We start from the raw sequence: 10,565 nt of genomic DNA on the forward strand, positions 1-10,565 counted from the left end.
TCTCATTATGGGAAGCCAGAAACAACATCAATCTCATTCAGTCCACCCAGTCAAGAACTACCTCATTATTGCTCCTGTCTACAAATGCAAAGAAGGCCATTGACAGGGTGCACAGGCCGTGTCTGAAATCCTTTAATATGGGTTCTCACATTTCACATGATTTTGAGCTCTCTGTTCTACTCTCTACGTCAGCGATGGTGAACCTTGGCACCCCAGATGTTTTGGAACTACATTTCCCATGATGCTCGTGCACTCTGAAGTGTAGTTGAGCATCATGGGAAATGTAGTTCCAAAATATCTGGGGTGCCAAGCAGGGCCGGGACAAGGCTGCCCCTGGCACAATGGTTTATTGCAGGGGTAGGGGGCACCCTGACCCTAACCCTAAGGGAAAGGGGGGCACAGTTTGGCATCTTTGCCCTGGGCGCTGGATGACCTTGTCCCGGCACTGGTGCCAAGGTTCGCCATCCCTCCTGCCAAGCCATTGTATTCTCCCGGCAGGGGGGGGGGGGGCAGGGGAAGCCGTCTCCGTTGGGAGAGGACAGTGATTATTGCTAGCAGCTATACCAGCCACTAGCGATAATTGCAGGTAAAATCCGTCAGACTGGTTGTACCCAAGTTGATCGATTGATCAACTTGGTACCTTCAGCCTGCCCATACATGCTTCGAATCTCAGCCGGTGCTTGCTGAAGTCTATGGCCGGCCTTAAAATCATCAATCAAACTTTTTACAGGCCTGTGATCTCTCACCATCCATCCCCCATGACTGATTTTGAGGGACCCTGATTTCTCATCTGGCACAGAAATGTAACACCCCAGACAGTTTATAGACTCGGGTAAATTCCATCTTCTACACTTCCTAGATCCAAATAGTTGGTTGAGCTAATGAGAAAATTTTAAATCTGATCTCATCACCCCTGGACACATGGGCCGCATACCAAGTCTGACACTTTTGAGGGCCTATTTTAGGTCATGACGCGCCTTTTCTGACCCCTACCCCATTTGAAGGCCTCTACAAGGACACCTAACCAGCACCCCACCTACTTTCCAAATTATATAAACTCCTCATTTCACCTCTGGAGGGATACGCCTCCCATACATACACAAATGCCAATCTGAACTGCAAACATCACTATCACCTTAGCAAATTGACGGGGCTATTATTTGTCCACATAGGTCATCTTTAGCTAACTTATTCCAGGAACTAGGCTACAAACTGCTGCCTCGCTGGTAACAAGCCCCAATGCTCCTCTACAAAATCTATCCACAGGTCTCAAATCCTGCTGAAGATGGCACTGAGAACCAAAGACTCTGCTTCCCATTCTCTGGAACTGCTACCTCCAACCCACCTCTGATGACTTTAGGTCAGACACAGTTGTCTATCCATTTCATGTTAATAACGTTCTGCTGAAGTGAAACAAATTGTCCCTTGCTGTTGTTCTGCAAAGTGCAGCAGGGTTATATGTCCCTGCCATGTGGATCAAACTAAAACTTCATCCTTACAAATATAATTTGTTAAAATCAGCAAAATCACGACAATGGAAGACAACAAAGGAAAAATACTGAAACACCTGGTTTCCATGGATTGACTTTACTTTCTCCTCTGAAAATAAATGCATGCTGGTTCCCACTGGATGACTAATAGAACAGCTTTCCTTATATGCATTGGTTGGGGTAATATTATATGCACTATATGGTCTGTTTCTCAAGGCACACCATTATACGCCTTCAAAATATGCTGTACCTCTGCTAAGTTCCCAATGCACCCATTCTTTTCTACATTCCATTCATCTCCACCTCCTCATCCTCCGCATATACACTTTCCCTAACCTGTAAACTTTGCCGTCAGGTGTCCGCAATCAAGAATAAAAAAAAAGAAAATGACAAACTGCTTGCTGTAGGTCAGCACACATACCACATTTTTCATTGTAGACACATTTTGATGCAAGAGGCCTCAGGCTTATAAAGTATGATCTTTTTCCATTGCAAACTATACAATATCCAAATTCTTGTTGTGGGAGGCAATATTATGGCTGCATTCACACTTTCATGAAGCAGGAACGAGAGTTCCCAATATGCGATTTTGACAGGTGATTGTCACGCAATTTTGCGTTATGCATAGGGCAGCTCATTTACTTGAATGGGCTGCCCTACGCGCATTTGTTGCCTGAAAAGAAGATGCTACTCCCTTTCTGGTGACAAGCTTCCCACAATTTTGAAAGGTACGGTTTTCTGCAATTGCCACATGCCAATGGCGGCAGAGATGTATCGCGTTTGGGATGCCACTGAAGCATAATGGCACCCAAACACATGCAGTTTGTTGTGCTGCGATTGCCACACAATTTGGGATTGGGGTGGAATTGCAGCGGTTCTGCCTGCAATCCCAAATCTTGAGAACAGGGGCCTTATGCCTTACAAAGTTGACTATCACCTGAATTTTTATTAAAGCTGTAGGCATCTTTTCCTGACCCTGAAATGGTTGTTACCACAACACTCTGCTTACCACCATAAAAGTTAAACATTTATAAAGTGTATGTACACCCAACCACCAGAATCCTATATAAGCTTTAGGCTTGGTTCACACCTGCAAGGTGCAATCAAGTGCGAGAGCATTTCTACACATTTTTTGAGCATTCCTGCCATTCATTTCAGTTAAGCCTCTAATGCCGCGTACACATGATCGGACTTTCTGGCAGACTAGGTCCGGCAGACCAGAATCCGTCAGACAATTCAATCGTGTGTGGACTCCAGCTGACTTTTTTCCCCCAAAAGTCAGACGGACCTAGAAATAAAACATGTTTCAAATCTATCCGACGGACTAAAAATCTGGAAAACCGTTCGTCTGTGTGCTAGTCCGACGGACCAAATACAACGCACGGGCAGCTATTGGCTACTGGCTATCAAACTTCCTTGTTTAGTCCCGTCTTACGCCATCACGTTCAAAATGAACTGACTTTCGAACGGACTTAGTCCGGTCGTGTGTGGCCCAGTCCGTTTGTTCAGAAAGTCCATCGGACCTCCGCCGAAAGTCCGTAGGGAAGACCGTCGGACCTAGTCCGTCAAAAAGTCCAGTCGTGTGTACGCGGCATAACTCTTTTATGAAAATACTCCACACCAAACAGCATATTTGGTGCATGATTTTGCACATGTTTACAATGCGCAGAGATATTAGCCTAGCCTTCACATGCTGATATCATTGCAAGCCTAATTTTTAATATTTTGAAATCTGCAGTTTAGGAATTTTCTATTACGGGGTTCAAACGTTTTCTGTTATGGGGTGACAACACTCTGTCCCTGTTTACTCCTGCATTGTCACACTCCATGGTCACTGCAAATGGTGAAACATACACTATATTAACAAAAGTATTGGGACGCCTGCCTTTACATGCACATGAACTTTAATGACATTCCCAGTCTTAGTCCGTAGGGTTCCATATTGATTTGGCCCACCCTTTGCAGCTATAACAGCTTCAACTCCTCTGGGAAGACTATACACAAGGTTTAGGAGTGTGTCTATGGGAATGTTTGACCATTCGTCCAGAAGCGCATTTGTGAGGTCAGGCACTCATGTTGGACGAGAAGGCCTGGCTTGCAGTTTCCGCTCAATTTCATCCCAAAGGTGTTCTATCGGGATGAGATCAGGACTCTGTGCAGGCCAGTGAAGATGCTCATCCCCAAACTCACTCATCCATGTCTATTTGGACCTTGCTTTGTGCACCGGTACGCAGTCATGTTGGAACTTGCCATCCCCAAACTGTTCCCACAAAGTTAGGAGAATGAAATTGTCCAAAATGTCTTGGTATGCTGCCCCCTTTAAGAGTTTCCTTCACTGGAACTAAGGGGCCAAGCCCAACCCCTGAAAAGCAACCCCACACCATAATCTCCCCTCCACCAAATGATTTGGACCAGTGCATAAAGCAAGGTCCATAAAGACATGGATGAGCAAGTTTGGGGTGGAGAAACCTGACTGGCCTGCAGAGAGTCCTGACCTCACCCCGACAGAACACTTTTGGGATTAATTCGAGTGGAGACTGCAAGCCAGGCCTTCCCGTCCAACATCAGTGCCTGACTTCACAAATGCCCTTCTGGAAGAATGGTCAAACATTCCCATAGACACACTCCTAAACCTTGTGGACAGCCTTCCCAGAAGAGTTGAAGCTGTTATAGCTGCAAAGGGGGGGAAACTCAATACTGAACCCTACCGACTAAGCCCCTGTACACACGGTCGGAGATTCTGCCAACCAAATCCGTCAGATTTTGTCCGTCAGATTTAGTCTGACGGATTGTGTTAGAAACTGTTGCATACACACGGTCGGACTAAGTTGTCGAAAAATCCGATCTTTCAGAACGTGATGACGTAATTTCGTTACGATGGGACTAGATTCAGGCTAGTAGCCAATAGCTTTGATGTAGGAATTTGATCTGAGCATGCGTGGCACTTGGTCCGATCAAAATTCTCTACACATGATCGGATTACGTCCAACCGGCCCAGTTGGTCGGGAAATCAGTCCGATGCATACCACACACAGTCGGATTATCTGACGACACGGTCCGATAAGACGCATTCTGACGGATTCTCCGACCGTGTGTATGCGGCTTTAGACTGGGAGGATGCCATTAAAGTTCATGTGTGTGTTAAGGCAAGCGTGGCCCACTGTTGTAACCCTTAAGAAGCCTGCCCTGAGACATGCCATGAAGTCATCTCTAAATGTAGACAGTAAGTGGCTGTAAGGAGGTTGCAGATGAACAGTAGTACTGAGGTGCAACAAACGATGAAAAAAAGTGAAATATTTGAATAAAAAATAAATAAAATAACTTTCTATCATAAGCAGCACATTAGCAAATAACATATCATTTCTTTTAAATGAAGCCTATACTAGCAAAATATGTAGGCCGCCATTGCTGAACCTTCCTACTGAAAATTCTAGTTGTTGGGCTGTTTTTGTACCTAGTGCGGGGTTCCCCCCACTCCCTGTGTGGTGACGCGGTGGTATTGGCGGTTCTTTGAATTCAGGAAAAACTTGTTTTTGTATGTAAGTCTTTGGGTCTTTTAGGATTAGTGTCCCTTTTAAGGTCAGGGAGTGAGATAGCGCCATAGATTAAAGGCGGCTTTCCTTTTTTGTGTGATGAGGAGATCTCTCAAGATGAAGTGTTCATTTACTTTGTGGAACGAGGACAATTAAAAGCAACTTGAACGTCAACATTCATCTTATCCATTTCCTGTGCGGCCCCTTGTTTTCTTTCTATAAATAGATCTCCTAATTAAGAAATAGAGGATACATTAGCCCTCAGGCCTTTTTTATTAGTGATGTCACCGTCCGTCGCCATGGTAAGGTCTTTAATCCCTGCAAAAAATAGGTCCATACAGTGACTGTGTCTATATATAGATGGCAGGGCTTGTGACTGGCATCCATCATTGCTTTAATGTGGAAGGTACGATGTACACACTGCTCTGCCTATACTGTGTAAACACTTCATTCTTTTACCAATACATGCAAAGATTTAGAGTAGAACTAAAGGCAGTTTTTTCATTTTTGGTAGAGTAAGTGGTGGGGGGTGGGGTGGGGTTTATAACCCCTGTCAACTGTTTTTTTATTTTTTTGCTATCTGTCTCCCATTGGGGAGATTTCCCTTCACTTCCTGTCTCATAGCCCAAACAGGAAGTGAGGGGAAGCCCATCCTAAGTGAAAAAATCCCTGGTTATCACCAGAGCTAGTGTCCCCCTTGGAAGATTTACTCTCTATTGCTGTTCTGACAAGCCAAAATTTGTGATTTTCCTTCACTTTCACTCTTGGTGATAACAGTAAACAGGATAAATCAAGGGTGAATCTCCCCAATGGAGGCACAAACAGCAATAAAAACCTGACAGGGGTTCTAATCCCTCTCCACGCTAGCTCTAAAAAAAAAACTCTCCACTCACTTTTCTAAAACGAAAAAGTTTGGCCTTTAGTTAAATTTGAAGTGTTTAGAACCCAAGTCAATTCTTTATTGCTGCTTTTATAGCCATTTCAAATTCTGCTCATTTGTGGTCACCAAGACAGGAGGCACACAAAATCTTTCCAACTGGAACACAGACAGTAATAAAATCCTGTCTATATTTATTGTAAAAGAAAAGATTACAGAAGGTAATTTAACCGCTTCAGCCCTGGAAGATTTTACCCCCTTCCTGACCAGAGCACTTTTTGCGATTCGGCACTGCGTCGCTTTAACTGACAATTGTGCGGTCGTGCGACGTTGTACCCAAACAAAATTGATGTACTTTTCTCCCTACAAATAGAGCTTTGGTGGTATTTGATCACCTCTGTGGTTTTTATTTTTTGTGCTATAAACAAAGAAAGACCGACAATTACGGAAAAAAAAAACAATATTTTTTACATTTTGCTATATAATAAATATCCAAAAAAAATCTTCATCAGTTTAGGCCAATATGCATTCTTCTACATGTTTTTGGTAAAATCGCAATAAGCGTCTATTGATTAGTTTGTGCAAAAGTTATAGCGTCTACAAAATAGGGGATAGATTTCTGGCATTTTTATTATTATTTTTATTTTTTACTAGTAATGGCAGTGATCAGCAATTTTTAGCAGGACATTGCGTCAGACAGATCGAAAACTTTTGACACTTTTTTTGGGACCAGTGACATTTATACAGCGATCAGAGCTAAAAATAGCCACTGATCATAAATATAAATATAATGACACTGGCAGGGAAGAGGTTAACACTATTGGTGAGCAAGTGAAGGGCTACTCTAAAAAAAAAAAAAAAAAAATTGCATAAAAATGTTCCTAAAAAATTGGAGGGAAATTTTTTTTTTTTTTTAACTTACCAGAAATGCCTGTTGCTAGGCAGATCATCCTAATCTGCCTCTTCCTAGTCCTTGGTGATCTTCAGTCTTCTCCTCCTCACGTCGTCTTCTAGTGAATGGGGCGCGGTGTGTTCTGGGAACTGTGTGTGTCCCAGAACACAGCACGCCCCATTCACAAAGCGCTGCGCGACTTGCGCATGCGTAGTAGGAAATGGGCAGTGAAGCCTCAAGGCTCCACTGCCTGTTTCCCTTATTTGGAATGGCGGTGCCGGGACCCGAAAGCCGAGGGATGGTCAGCCTCGGGCGGTCGACATTGCGGGCACCCAGGACAGGTAAGTGTGCTTATTAAGAGTCAGCAGTTACAGTGTTTGTAGCTGCTGACTTTTAAAAAAATATTCCGGCTGGCCCTCCCCTTTAAGTGTTCCCTAGGGAGGTGTTTCTAACTGTAGGGGGGGAGTTGCCGACTAGGAGTAGAGAGAGATCGCTGTTCCTGATCACTAGGAATAGACGATCTCTTTACTCCCCTGTCGGAACAGGAATCTGTTTTGTTTACACTGGCTGATCCCCGTTCTGCCTCTCTGTGCAGCGATCGCGGATGGCCGTCGTCACATGCCCGTGGAGCCATACCGGTACAGCGATTCGCGCAATAGATCCGTCCTGCTGCGGTATAAATGTGGCGGCTGGTCGGTAATGCTGGCCATACTTAGAGCAAGTTTTGGACAGTTCTCAATAAACTGAACAAAATTCAAGCCGAGGATGGTTCTGTGGGCATCGTTCTGCCTGACATCAGTTGATCTAAGTTGATTCGGGGGAAAATTGTTGGCCGAATGGCAGCTGTATCCTATCAGATATAGTCCCTGTTTGGATAGTCTGACAGCCACTGTGATTGGCTCTCACATTGGTCACATGGTTGGGAGAGTCTGCCCTGATCAGAAGCTTTGACAGCTCCATCAGTGTGCTGGGAGCACGCTCTTGGCCCACAACCTCCTGCCGCCATGAATGCATACATGCGGTGGCTGGGCGTTAAAGGCCGTCTTTCATCATTAGCTCTTTAGTATGTAAATGAACAGTGTGACACAAGTGTGAATGGTGGAATATTGCAGAATAAAAATATAGGAGCTGCCATGGCTGACTTGTTTTTTGAAGTTGTGAGCTCCAAGGCGTGCAGCCTGATCCTTACTTAGTTAGTCACTTACATGGACCATGCATGTTCATATCGTGCATCGGGATCTCCGATATGTACAAGCTTGTTCCAAGGCAGTGACTTGAAGCAGGAAGCAGGAAGTAAAAGATAAAAGGCGCTTGCCATCAAATGTCCCTAAGACTTGTTCATACAAGCGTAAAGAACAGACTATTGCTGCACGTAATAAATGTTTTGTAAAGCAAATGCCTGTTCTTTACATAAATAGCGAATGGTCTCTAGTACACGCAACGCGTTTGCATCACTTTGCTTTCATTTTGATCTTGCCTGCAATGTTTTTCAGGCTTTATAACTTGCAAAACTTGTTAAATACCTCCATTCAAGTCAATGGAAGCATGCCACAAGTGGTTTCTAAATATGCCCAAGGCTTTTGGCATGCGTTTGTGGTGCAGTACAGCAAGGATCTCTCCCGGCTTTCCTTCCCCACACTGAAACACATCAAAAATGCACCTAAAACCCGAACTAAGACACATTTGTATCTTTGCTTAAATGCATTGATCTACAACTATGAGATGTGGCAATGTGGGTGATAACCTATAATTGGCACCACATAACTTGAAGAACATTCACTTATAGTACAGCTGAAAAATGAAGATAATTTCCTGTGATTTTTAAAATGAAAATTTGAATGTTGTGATTTAATAAATTGACATTCTTTTATATACTGTATGTAATGGAATTATTGTCTATTTCACGCACCCTTCAGCCTTTTTGTATAACTGTGAGACATTTTATATCTTCCAACTTTCCCAACCAGACACCCATTCCACAAAGTTCCTGTTTTACTTCTGGTGTAAAAATCTGTTTAAATAAATGTTATATTTAATTGCCATAGTCTTTAAAGTGCTAAACCTCTCGTATATCTCTCAGGTTATTGTATTGATTGCTTTAAAACTCTAATATGAATTATATCAAATATAAAAGTAAAGTTGAGGTGGGTGGAAAGTACTCAAGAACAATAATGTAATCAGCTCTTCCCTCATAGATATTACCTTTTGTATCACTTGACCCTCTTCTTTCAGATTGTAAGCTCTTACGGTCAAGACCCTATGTTTCCTTTTGTATTGAATTGTAATGTAACTGTACTGTATACCCTCACTATGTAAAGGGCTGCGCAAACTGTTGGCACTAGACAAATCCTGCATAATAATACAATAATAATACAGTATATTGTAGCTTACCAGTCTTTAGATGTGGTGGCTGCATTTATTTTCTTTTTTCAAGTTCTTTACGTTATTTGCACCTGGGGATCCCTCCAGTAACTCACTTGCTTTCCTAGGTTGACAGAGGTTACCTACTGTACTGTATCTATGGAGAAATAGTGTTCTCACCCAAGGAGAGAACTACAGAAATCTCTCCCTCTCCACATCTCCATAAAATAGATGGGAGTGGCTCTGTAGTTCTCATCGATAACTGGCAACAATGTAACTGGTAAGACTGTAGCACAGCAAGTTATCAGTTCAATAGATTTCTAGCAAGGTCAACTGGTATTTTTTTTTTTTTTTGCACTTATTGAACAGATATAACAAAATACTTTCAGGGGTTATTTAACAGACTAACATAGACCAAGTATAAGAAATTAATTGTTAGGGTTTCCATACCCTTTAACCCTTTTGTACCGACACCTCCCGGCCCTTTAAGGGGTTTTAGATGCCAGGAGGCGGGCGGGGGTTTATGATCATGTAACTGCCATGATTGCCTGTCATGACGATCACATGATCAGAAAGCTCCTGATCGCAAGAAGAGATTCGAGCTTTCCGTTAGGCTGCCGGTAACTATGCCAGGAGCGCGCAGGGTTTGCGATTTGCACAGCTGTGTCGGCCAATTGGTACGCAAATTTAAGGCCGCTCTGTGCCAATGCCTACCCGCTGAGAGTTTGCATATTTGCGTACTGTCTGCGCCTAGGGTTTAAGTGATCATTCTAAAGCATTAAATTGGAAGTCCTGGCAAATTCTAATTACATTTAAACCTGCTCCCACAAGTATTCTAAGCCTATTTAACTACCCTGTGATGGAAAGATGTCTTTACTTACCTATGACGAGGGCACTCCGGTCACATGATCGGCTTCCAGCACCGGCTTCAATGTAGAAGAGGGACAGCAAGCAATGGATTCCACATAGTAAGTCTATGGGGGACGTCACCGCATATGTTCTGCAGTTGATGTCAATAATCTGATCTCTTCCCTTCACTGAAACTGGACTTTGGAGAAATAGTGTGACCGGACCAGAGCATCCTCAGTATATATCTTTCCTTTCACAGGGTAGTTAGAATAGGCTTAGAATGGGAGCAGGTTTAAGTATAGTTAGGATTTGACTGAACTTCTACTTTAATTTGCCCTGGCCCACATAATTGTGGGGTGTTGGGGGGTTTTGGCTATTGCCTAAATATTATGTGCCTAAAGGAGTTCCTCTTTCCCAATAATGGTTGTGGAAGGAAATCTGGGCAACTGGAGGACACACACTCACACGGAGAAAGAACAAACAAGCAGCTTTCAGATGGTGTCCCTGGTGAACATCAAGCCCAGGTCCCCAACACTATAAGGCCACACAGCTGACCACTTTTC

The 10,565-nt window shown here is 43.4% G+C and overlaps 1 long non-coding RNA gene across 1 annotated transcript in view; it reads left to right on the plus strand.

Annotated features, from left to right (window-relative positions):
- The window catches only part of LOC143983039 (uncharacterized), a 292,655-nt gene that overhangs the window by 219,338 nt on the left and 62,752 nt on the right, over positions 1-10,565 (plus strand). The gene's annotated exons all lie outside the window — the stretch shown is intronic.

Source organism: Lithobates pipiens, unplaced genomic scaffold (genome assembly GCF_037356315.1).
Source record: "Lithobates pipiens isolate NorthernLeopardFrog02 unplaced genomic scaffold, aLitPip1_a1.2 Scaffold_1, whole genome shotgun sequence".
Taxonomy (NCBI): Eukaryota; Metazoa; Chordata; class Amphibia; order Anura; family Ranidae; genus Lithobates; species Lithobates pipiens.